Genomic DNA, 12105 nt, shown 5'->3' with positions numbered 1-12105 from the left:
CCTTTCTCCACAACCTCTCCAACATTTGTTGTTTCTTTCCCTGTCCATTTTGCCATTCTAACTGGTATAAGGTGGTATCTCAGGGTGGTTTTAATTTGGATTTCCCTGATGGCTAATGATGATGAACATTTTTTCATGTGTCTGTTAGCCATTTGTATGTCTTCTTCAGAGAAGTGTCTTTTCATATCTTCTGCCCACTTTGTGACTTGATTATTTGTTTTTTGGGTGTTGAGTTTGAGAAGTTCTTTATAGATCTTGGATACCAGCCCTTTATCTGTAGTGTCATTTGCAAATATCTTCTCCCATTCTGTGGGTTGCCTCTTTGTTTTGTTGACTGTTTCCTTTGCTGGGCAGAAGCTTTTTATCTTGATGAAGTCCCAAAAGTTCATTTTTGCTTTTGTTTCACTAGCTTTTGGAGATGTATCTTGAAAGAAGTTGCTGTGGCCGATGTCAAAGAGGTTACTGCCTATGTTTTCTTCTAGGATTTTGATGGATTCCTGTCTCACATTGAGGTCTTTCATCCACTTTGAGTTTATCTTTGTGAATGGTGTTAGAGAATGGTCGAGTTTCATTCTTCTGCATGTGGCTGTCCAATTTTCCCAGCACCATTTATTGAAGAGACTGTCTTTTTTCCATTGCATGTTTTTTCCTGCTTTGTCAAAGATTATTTGACCATAGAGTTGAGGGTCCACATCTGGGTTCTCTATTCTGTTCCATTGGTCTAGATGTCTGTTTTTGTGCCAGTACCATGCTGTCTTGGTGATCACTGCTTTGTAATATAGCTTGAAATCGGGCAACGTGATGCCCCCAGCTTTGTTTTTCTTTTTCAACATTTCCTTGGCGATTTGGGGTCTTTTCTGATTCCATACAAATTTTAGGATTGTTTGTTCCAGCGCTTTGAAAAATGTCATTGGAATTTTGATCGGGATGGCATTGAAGGTATAGATTGCTCTGGGTAGCATAGACATTTTAACAATGTTTATTCTTCCGATCCATGAGCAGGGAATATTTTTCCATCTTTTTGTGTCTTCTTCAATTTCTTTCATGAGTGTTCTGTAGTTCCTAGAGTATTGATCCTTTACCTCTTTGGTTAGGTTTATTCCGAGGAATCTTATGGTTTTTGGTGTTATTGTAAATGGAATCGTTTCTCTAATTTCTCTTTCTACAGTTGCGTTGTTAGTGTATAAGAAAGCAACTGATTTCTGTGCATTGATTTTGTATCCTGCCACAGTACTGAAATGCTGTATGAGTTCTAGTAATTTGGGGGTGGAGTCTTTTGGGTTTTCCACATAAAGTATCATGTCATCTGCGAAAAGAGAGAGTTTGACTTCTTTGCCAATTTGAATACCTTTTATTTCTTTTTGTTGTCTGATTGCTGTTGCTAGGACTTCTAGTACGATGTTGAACAATAGTGGCGAGAGTGGGTATCCTTGACGTGTTCCTGATCTTAAGGGAAAGGCTCTCAGCTTTTCCCCATTGAGGATGATATTCACTGTGGGTTTTTCACAGATGGATTTTATGAACTTGAGGAATGTTCCCTCTATCCCTATACTCTGGAGAGTTTTAATCAGGAAAGGATGTTGTATTTTGTCAAATGCTTTTTCTTCATCAATTGAGAGGACCATATGGTTCTTCTCTCTCCTCTTATTAAAGTGTTCTATCACATTGATGGATTTGCAAATGTTGAACCACCCTTGCATGCCGGGGATAAATCCCACTTGGTCATGGTGGATGATCGTTTTAATGTATTGTTGGATCCTATTAGCTAGGATTTTGTTGAGGATTTTGGAATCCATATTCATTAGGGGTATCGGTCTGAATTTCTCCTTTTTGATGGGGTCTTTGCCTGGTTTGGGGATTAAGGTAATGCTGGCCTCATAGAATGAGTTTGGAAGTTTTCCTTCTGTTTCTATTTTTTGGAACAGTTTCAGTAGAATAGGGATTATTTCTTCTTTGAATGTTTGGTAGAATTCCCCAGGGAATCCATCAGGCCCTGGACTCTTGTGTTTTGGGAGATTTTTGATCACTGTCTCAATCTCATTACTGGTTATTGGCCTATTCAGGTTGTCAGTTTCTTCCTGTTTCAGTCTTGGCAGCTTATAGGTTTCCAGGAAGGCCTCCATTTCATCCAGATTGCTCAGTTTATTGGCATATAGTTGTTGATAATAATTTCTAATAATTGTTTCTATTTCCTTGGTGTTAGTCGTGATCTCTCCTCTTTCATTCATAATTTTATTAATTTGGGTTCTTTCTCTTTTCTTTTGGATAAGTCTGGCCAGTGGTTTATTGATCTTAATTCTTTCAAAGAACCAACTTCTAGTTTCGTTGATCTGATCTACTGTGTTTCTGGTTTCTAATTCATTGATTTCTGCTCTAATTTTAGTTATTTCTCTTCTAATGTGTGGCTTAGGCGTCGTTTGTTGCTTTTTCTCTAGTTCTTTAAGGTGTAGAGTTAGTTGGTGAATTCAAGATTTTTCTATTTTTTTGAGTGAGGCTTGGATGGCTATGTATTTCCCACTTAGGACTGCCTTTGCAGTATCCCATAGGTTTTGGACCAATGTGTTTTTGTTCTCATCTGTTTCCATGAATTGTTTAAGTTCTTCTTTGATTTCTTGGTTGACCCAAACATTCTTGAGCAGAGTGGTCTTTAGCTTCCAAGTGTTTGAATTTCTGCCCAATTTTTTCTCGTGATTGAGTTCCAGTTTTAAAGCATTGTGGTCTGAGAATATGCAGGGAACAATCTCAGTCTTTTGGTATCGGTTGAGACCTGATTTGTGACCCAGTATATGGTCTATTCTGGAGAAAGTTCCATGCGCACTCGAGAAGAATGAGCCTTCTGTTGTTTTAGGGTGGAACGTTCTGTAAATATCTATGAGGTCCATCTGGTCCAATGTATCATTCAAAGCTCTTGTTTCCTTGTTGATTTTCTGCTTAGATGATCTGTCCATTGCTGAGAGTGGAGTATTGAGGTCTCCTACAATTAACGTATTGTTATCAATATGACTCTTTATTTTGGTTAACAGTTGGCTTATATAGATGGCTGCTCCCATGTTGGGGGCATAGATATTTACAATTATTAGATCTTTTTGTTGGATAGACCCTTTAAGAATGATATAGTGTCCTTCTGTGTCTCTTATTACAGACTTTAGTTTAAAATCTAATTTGTCCGATATAAGAATTGCTACCCCAGCTTTCTTTTGAGGTCCGCTGGCATGAAGATGGATCTCCATCCCTTCACTTTCAGTCTGGATATATCTTTAGGTTCAAAATGAGTCTCTTGTAGGCAGCATATGGATGTGTCCTGTCTTTTTATCCAATCTTCAACCCTGTGCCGTTTTATGGGAGCGTTTAGACCATTCACATTGAGAGTGATTATTGAAAGATATGAATTAATTGTCATCATGTTGCCTGTGAAGACATTGTTTTTATAGATTGTCCCTGTAAATTTCTGTTGTATATCACTCTTGGGGTCTTTCTCCTTTATAGAACCCCCCCTTAATATTTCTTGCAGGGCTGACTTAGTGATCACATAGTCTTTCAGTTTCTCCTGGTCGTGGAAGCTCTGCATCTCTCCATCCATTCTAAACGAAAGCCTTGCCGGATAAAGTATTCTTGGCTGCATGTTCTTCTCATTTAGTACCCTGAATATGTCTTGCCAGGCCTTTCTGACTTGCCAGGTCTCTGTGGATAGGTCTGACGTTATTCTGTGTTCCTCCCTCTGTATGTAAGGAATCTCTTCCCCTAACTGCCCTTAAGATGGTTTCCTTGGTTCTAAGATTTGCAAGTTTTACTATTACATGCTGGGGTGTTGACCTGTTTTCCTTGATCTTAGGAGGGGTCCTCTCTGCCTCTAGGACGCAAGTGTTTGTTTCATTCCTCAGATTAGAGAAGTTCTCAGCTATGATTTGCTCAAATACATCTTCTAGTCCTCTCTCTCTCTCCACTCCCTCCGGGATTCCAATTATTCTGACATTGGAATGCTTCATCGTGTCACTTATTTCTCTGATTCTATTTTCATGGATTCTGAGTTGTTTTTCCCTGGCCTCCTCTTTTCCCTTTTTATCTGTTATATTGTCTTCCAGGTCACTTATTCTCTCTTCTCCTCAGTTACCCTAGGTGTTAGATTATCTAGATTGGATTGGATCTCATTGATAGCATTTTTAAGTTCTGCCAATTCACCTTTTATTTCTGCCCTTAGAGACTCTATGTTGCCATTAATTGATTTCTCCATTCTAGGCATTGTCTTCACATTTGCTAGCCTTAATTCCATCTCCGACATCTTGATTATATCTGCATCCATTTGCAAATCTGCAGCGTAAGTCATAATCTCTGAGTCTTTTCTGTTTGGGGGGCTCCTCCTCCTAGTCATTCTGTTGATGGGTGTTTGAGGGAATATATAGAGTCCAAATTATTGACCAGAACCCAAGCAAGATGCACCTGTTTTCTTGGGACCTTAGGGTTGCTGGCCTCTTGTTTTCCCAGCCTGTCTTCTGCGGGAGGGGCCTGCCGCGCTGTTACTCAGGAAACCCTGTTTGGGCAGAATTGCCCTGCGCCCCTGTGGCGGGGGATGGGCTCAGTGGGACTCAGTCTTTGGGGCTTTTGTTCTCTGGCGCCTTTCCCTGGTGGCTTTCCGCGTCTCTTCCACGAGTCAGAGCAGAAGAGACCGTTTCCAACCCTCTGCCTCAGAGCAGAGAGACCTCAGTCTGTTCTTCAGTTAGCTCTCCAGGCCACACCATCTTCGTTTCTGTCCGTGCTGCTATAAATTGCAGCGTCCTGGGTTGTGCGCCCCTCTGCAGCACTCCCAGTCCTGCCTCCAGGTCAGGGCACTTCTCTGCCCTTTGTGCTTCTAAAACCACCAGCTGCTCCCAGTTCATGTACGGGACCTGCCGCTCTGGGTTTCCGTCCCGGGGGCTGCAGTTCTCAGGCGTGACCCCGTCGCTCCGGGTTTCCACCCCAGGGGCTGCCCTAAAGTCCTTTCCCCGCCGCTACAGGTCTGTGAGTCTTTGCCCGTCCGCAGCACGCAAGGCTATCACTCACCGATGGTGTAGGATCCCCACGGCCAGCCACCCTCCTGCTGCCATTTATCCTCCGATATCTGCCCAAGGAATCAGGGCTTCCCGCTTTGTACCTCAAAACCAACTGCCTGTGATATTCTGTTTGTAGAGATCCAGATCTTCTTACATCTCAGGCTGGTTTCGTGGGTGCTCAGAGTGGTCTGGTAGATATCCAGCTCAATTCCAGGGACCAGTTGAAATAGGGTCCCTACTCCTCCACCATCTTCCCCCCCCCCCATAAAGTGTGTTTTAAAGATACAGCTACAGGTACCTCTGAAACAAAGAATACATTATATGTTAGGAAAAAAAAAGAAGATAGCAGGAAGGGAAAAATGAAGGGGAGGAAATCAGAGGGGGAGACGAACCATGAGAGACTATGGACTCTGAGAAACAAACTGAGGGTTCTAGAGGGGAGGGGGGAGGGGGATGGGTTAGCCTGGTGATGGGTATTAAAGAGGGAATGTACTGCATGGAGCACTGGGTGTTATATGCAAACAATGAATCATGGAACACTAAATCAAAAACTAATGATGTAATGTATGGTGATTAACATAACATAATAAAAAAAAGGAAAAAAAAAGATACAGCTACATGGAGGTATCTCAATCTCAGATTTCAAGATATACTACAGAGCTATAGTAATAAAAAACAGTCTGATACTGGTACAACAGTAGACACACAGATGAATGGAACAGGATGGAAAGCCCAGAGATAAACCAATACCCATATGGTCAGTTAATCTATGACAAAGGAGACAAGAATATATAATGGGAAAAAGACAGTCTCTTCAATATACAGTGGGGAAACTGGACAGCTACATGCAAAAGAATGAAGCTAGACCACTTTCTTATGCCACATACAAAAATAAACTTAAAATGGCTGAAGATTTAAATGTGAGACCTGAAAACTTAAAACTCCTGGAAGAAAACATAGGCAGTAATCTCTTGGACATTGCCATTAGTAACATATTTTTGGATATGTCTCCTGAGGCAAGGGAAACAAAAGCAAAAATAAGCTATTGGGACTACATCAAAATAAAAGGCTTTTGCGCATTGAAGGAAACAATCAACAAAACTAAAAGGCAACCTACTGAATGGGAGAAGATACTGGCAAATCATATATCCAGTAAGTGGTTAATATAAAAAATATGTAAAGAACTTCTACAACTTTGCACCCAAAACCAAACAATCTGATTAAAAATGGGCAGAGGACCTGAATAGACACTTCTCCAAAGAAGACATACAGACAAAAGGTGCTCAACATCACCCATCATCAGGGAAATGCAAGTCAAAACTGCAATGAAATATCATCTTGCACAAGTCAGAATGGCTAGTTTAAAAATACAAGAAATAGTAGTGTTGGCAAGGATGTGGAAAAAAGGGAATCTTTGTGCACTGTTGGTGGGACTGTAATTTGGTGCAGCCACTGTGGAAAACAGTGTGAAGCTTCCTTTAAAAAATGAAAAATAGAAATACCATATGATCCAGTAATTCCACTACTGGGTATTTAGCAAAAGAAAATAAAAACACTAATTCAAAATATGTATGCACCTGTATGTTTATTGCAGATTTATTTCCAACAGCCAAGATATGGAAGCAACCCAAGTGTCCATTGATAGATGAATGGATAAGAAAGAGTGGTGTACCTGTACAATGGAATATTATTCAACCATAAAAAATGAGATCTTGCCATTTGCGACAGCATGGGTAGACCTAGAGGAGAGTATGCTATGTGAAATAAGTCAGACAGAAAAAGACAAATACCATAAGATTTAACTTACATGTAGAATATAAAAAACAAAACAAACAAAAAACCAGACTCTTAAATACAGAGAATAAACTGGTGGTTACCAGAGGGAAGGTGGGTGTGGGAATGGGTGAAATAGATGAAGGGGATTAAAAGGTACCAGCTTCCAGTTATAAAATAAATCATGGAGATGAAAACTACATAGGGAATATAATCAATAATATTGTAATAATGTTTGGGGCGCCTGGGTGGCTCAGTTGGTTAAGCGACTGCCTTCGGCTCAGGTCATGGTCCTGGAGTCCCGGGATCGAGTCCCGCATCGGGCTCCCTGCTCGGCAGGGCGTCTGCTTCTCCCTCTGACCCTCCTCCCTCTCATGCTCTCTCTCATTCTCTCTCTCTCGCAAAAAAAAAAAAAAAAAAAAAAAAAAAAAAAGACTACCGACACCCAGTGAAATGGTGACAGGCTTTTTCGATGGTGATTTAAGGGCACATTTCCTGAAAGAGACAAAATAGAAGGCCGGAGAAGATAATGCCAAACAAAAGAGAAGATAATACCAAATAAAAAATCAAATTCTAGATAAAACAAAGGGAGGAGAGTAGTGATCATCAAGAGAATTGAGAGACTGGGTGATACTGAAGGTACAGATTTAGCTGAACATATTCAGACCTTGTTCTCAACAGAAGCATCTGCATAGAGCACCCTCCTCCTTCCTGGTCAAGCATAGTAAAAAGCTGGATGTGCAGAACACGATGCTTTAAGATTATATTTTTTAAAACATGAATAGTCTGCTTTACTGTATTTCTCAAAAAATATTTTTTTTGAGATTTGATGTCTGATTTTATTTGTTACTCCTAGAAAATATCATTTTTGACTGGACCTTCAGACTTAGAGGTAAAAATTCTCAGAGAGGACAACCTCTGACTCTTGGCAATCTGTTGCTGGTGTGTTTCTTCGGCCTCCTTCATTCTCATGGCTGAAAGTTTAGCATATTCTGCAGCCTCTTCCTTATTTTTCTTAGTACATTATTTCTTCAGAGCAATATGCTAACATTTATGTTGGAGGGCATGTGGAGTAATAAGATGCTGAATCTTGGGTGATTTGGTTCTAGGTTTCTTACCTTCTTTGGTTAAGGACTTTCTCATAACATACTGGTGGACGTCATCTTTAGAGAGATTGAAAAGTTTGCAGATTCTGCTAGCTTTTTTGGGCCCCGGGAGACAAGGCACAGTAGTATCAATGAGTTCAGGGATATCCTTCCCTTTTTTTACAATGACCAAGTTGGGAACACTGAGATTGGTATCCACAATACAACCCTGAACAGATTTATGCTTTCTTTGTTCAGTCCTCCTTGATCTGTAGCTGGAATGCCCCTTACTCAGCTTCATGAGGAAGGGAAGCCTTGTTTGTCATCACCACCACTGACTTGGACCATGTAAACCTTCCATTCTTCACCCAGAGCATCAGTAGCAATTTCTGTGGCCATACACTTCTCATAAAAGGTGTGAAGTTTATGTTCACCATCCACTGCAATGAGTTTCTGGCAGCCAGTAGCCAGGAAAGAGATATTCAGCTTCATCTTAAAGCAGACTACTACCCCCAAGGTGCCACGAAAATGAGCTGTTTTCCTCAAAATTTATTTTCCAGTCACTGTTTCCCTTGGATTTTAAGAAGTTTTAGAGGAAAGGAAATTTCTTTGTTCCAAACAGTTTGGAAAATTCTATATCAAATAGCCTTATATTGGGTTCATTCCTGTAGGACTCTCCAGAGCCTTCAATGTGCTAATATATATTATGATTCTCTCAGAAGAGTATCTAGATTCCTGTGTATTACAGACCCATGTGTCTATGTAGCCCTTTTTCTGGGTCTGTCTTGAAGTATTTTTTTAAATAATATTCTTGAAGTATTATTATTTTGTAGAATTCAGTTGCTCTGAGGGAATATACATATGTATATATATAAAATCTCAAAATTAGAAATCAAAAAGCTAAAGTTATTTTTCCAATCTGCTCAACTAATAATAACATATTTATATAGTAGTTTAAAAAAACACATTTAACAAGGTGCTTTCCCATATGTTATCTCATTTAAGCCTCACACCCACTCTGTGAGGGAGTTCACATTAATCCCAAATTAGAATCGAGGTGACAGAGACTTAGAAAGTTTAATTGATGTACCCAAGTCATAGCTTGTTAGTACCTGAGCCAAGATTTCAACCCAGATCTTTACTCTAGTGTTTTATGGTATTGTCGTACAGCTACCCGGGGGTAAGCAGGGTTTGCGATGGGCCCTTAGGGCCCCTCTTTTGACAGCACTCTGCACTATGTTGGGCCAAGAAATGGAGAGGGCAGAGTGGAGTTGGGGAATTCTTTCTCATCTCTCTCTATTCAGGGCCCAATGCAGTTTTCATAATTCATATTTTTCTCTTTTCTCCCTTTCATCCATCAGAATTTAGTTCCATTACTTTTCCCAGCAAACAACTTCAAACTAAAGTATTCATGGATATTACTGGCTTAACATATTTGTATTTTAACTGTGAAAACACAATGCTTAACCTAAATGGTGACAGAGCCCTCGCAGTCAGCAGATGGGGCGATCTTGTAGGGGGAGCTTTGAGGAACCCCTCCAGATGTACTGTTCATGTTCTTTCCACCCAGAGATGCAGAACTAGCTGTGTCTGTCGCCTTCAAGGCAAGTGGTAGTTGGTGGCAGTCCACTCCTTCGTTATTGCCAGTGAGGGAAAGAACTCTTGCTATATTTCTTCAAGCTCATAATGCCAAGATCTGCATTTCTGACCTGGCTTCATTTTATACCCACCACCCTCCCTTCTCTCATCTGCAGGCATATTCCACTATCAGTTAGCTTTCTTAATCTCTAGTTTATTATATAAATCTCCCTTACCTTCAGAATGCCTAAAGGCATAGTTACAACCATAATGAGTATGTTTACCATTGAGATAAATGCCCCAAATCAAAGGCTAATGAGAAAGTGAAGATGTACAGTGAATAATTTAACCTTATGAAAAAAAGTTTTGTCCTCTGACCTCAGTTTCTGGAAGGTAATCTCTCAGCCCTTGTAATGTCATATCTGATAGGGGCTTTGGGTCATTGGATAGTCTAAGAATATGACTTAGGGTGAGGGCTGGACCACACTTAGATAGTCTTAGGTTGGGACTCTTGCCACACCAGAAAGACCAATGACATTGGTAGGGGCTTTGGGTCATTCCCAAAGGGGCTGGAAACTGGAGATTGAAATCAACTCAGTTGGCAGTCAGTCAATCGATCACGTCTATGTAACGGAGTCTCAATATAAAAACTCTATACATGGGACTCAGCTGAGCTTCCCCGACTGGCAGCAGTCCATGCATGTTGTCACATGTTGATGCCAGGGAAGTTAACAAGCTCTATTTCACAGAGGATGGAAGGTCTACTTGTGGTACTTCCCATCTCTGCCCTATGCCTTCTTTCCTTGGCTGATTTTAATGCAATAGCTTTTAGTGATTATTGTGAGTCCTGCACATAAGGGTGGTTTTGGGAACCCCCTGAACTTGCAGTTGGTGTCAGAAGTGAAGGTAATCTCTTGTGGGGACTGTTCTCTTTAACTTCTTAGCTGGCTAAACTCTGTCAGAGGAAAAGTCTCTTCACTTCTTTTCTCCTTCAGGAATAAAGTGCTGTGAATCTTTGTTCTGTTTCCTAGTGAGTGTGGGGCACAGGGAGAATTAAGTAGTGTTCTATGGCTGCCCAATTGTGCAGGATGGTACTGGATGAGGGCTTTCCTCATTGTTGCTGAAGAACAATAGTGTCTGGATTGCCTAAGTGGATTGAAAGTAATGGCTTAACTCACCCATTTATTGAATCAGATGGCAAGCCACAGAAGGCAAGTGCAAAAATAACATTTTTATAATCTGTTAGTTCTGAACAATGCTGGAGACTGGGGGATATGGGGGAGTAGGAGAATAAAGTACAGGAGACCTGAAGTTTTATGAGACTGCCTGCATTTTGAATATTTATTGAAATTACTGTAATGGTTTTAAAGACAAATGTTAAAGAATATTTAACAACTGGAAATTTAGTTGTGTAACTCAAATAAAGGCTATTTTTTTCATTTTGACAGAAGAGATGATGTGTTTTGTTCTGTTGTGAGTTCTAGTGACCCCTCCTTAGCTCTCATTTATCACAAATAATCTTCTCCAGGATGCTGCAATTGCTGCAATGTTGAGATGCTTATGTTACATCTGACCTTGGAGAAGGGTCAAAATAAATCTGTGAATTAAACAAGAATATATTACAGCTGGCTGAAGAGCGTGTCAGGAATATATGAAGAGAAAACCAGAACTATTTTTTTCCCTGCAGTCTATATACAAGTTGTTGTGGCTTCTTTTCCATTTACTTGGAGTTTAGTAGAGAAATATTTTTCTTTGTTTTAGTTCTAGTGTGAGTAAATGTCCGCTGTGGACAGAGTACCCCTCATAGAATAGAGAAAGCATGTGGTTGCTGGCTTTGAGTTACTCACATATACAAGAAGGAAATACTCGGGTAAGACATCAGTTGTGATAGTCTCCACTTAACTAGAAACAAACAAATAAACAAAAAGTACAATGAAAAGCTCTAATACCTTGACTATATAAATGTATGGTTAGCAGTGGGTTAGAGAAGGTCTGAATGTTGGATAATCTCAATGGTAACTTCTTTGCTAACTTAGAGAATTATGTATAAATGCTGATGGTACCTGTAGAGGAAGCCACATTGCAAAAAGATAAAAGAAAAGGAATGAGCAAGATGGATATTAAAATTGAAAGGAAGCAAATCATACTAATACTGGAGGAAATGGAAATTAAGACTAAGGTGCTATTGTAAGAAATATAAAAGTTAATATATTGAGTATATCTTGAAAAATGTGGTTCAAGGTCTTTTTTCAAGTTTTTTTTTCTCATTTAGATAGTCCTACTTTATGACTACGACACAAGTAAAGAAGGAAACATGTGTTTTACAAGTGTCACTTGAAAAGAATGTTCATTACAAGCATTGATTAAAATTTTATAAATACATTAGAGCCAATATACTTTAGGGTGAAGAAGACTCGTTTTTGTTTGTTTGTTTCTGGAGTTTACTTTTATTCTTTTATGTATTATTTGTTTCAGGGGTACAGGTCTGTGATTCATCAGTTTTACCCAATTCACAGCTCTCACCATAGCACATACCCTCCCCAGTGTCCATCACCAGCCTCCCCATCCTGATCCCAACCCCCCACCACTCCAGCAACCCTCAGTTTGTTTCCTGAGATTAAGAGTCTCTTATTGTTTGTCTC

At 39.9% G+C, this 12105-nt stretch overlaps 1 pseudogene; it reads right to left on the bottom strand.

Moving 5' to 3' along the window:
• Positions 1-7823: 7823 nt before the first annotated feature.
• LOC110591740 lies at positions 7824-8377 on the bottom strand (annotated as a pseudogene).
• Positions 8378-12105: the final 3728 nt, after the last annotated feature.

Source organism: Neomonachus schauinslandi, chromosome 1, assembly GCF_002201575.2.
Source record: "Neomonachus schauinslandi chromosome 1, ASM220157v2, whole genome shotgun sequence".
Lineage (NCBI taxonomy): Eukaryota > Metazoa > Chordata > Mammalia > Carnivora > Phocidae > Neomonachus > Neomonachus schauinslandi.
The sequence above is the reverse complement of the archived record's forward strand: the minus strand, read 5'-3'. Positions and strand labels throughout refer to the sequence as shown.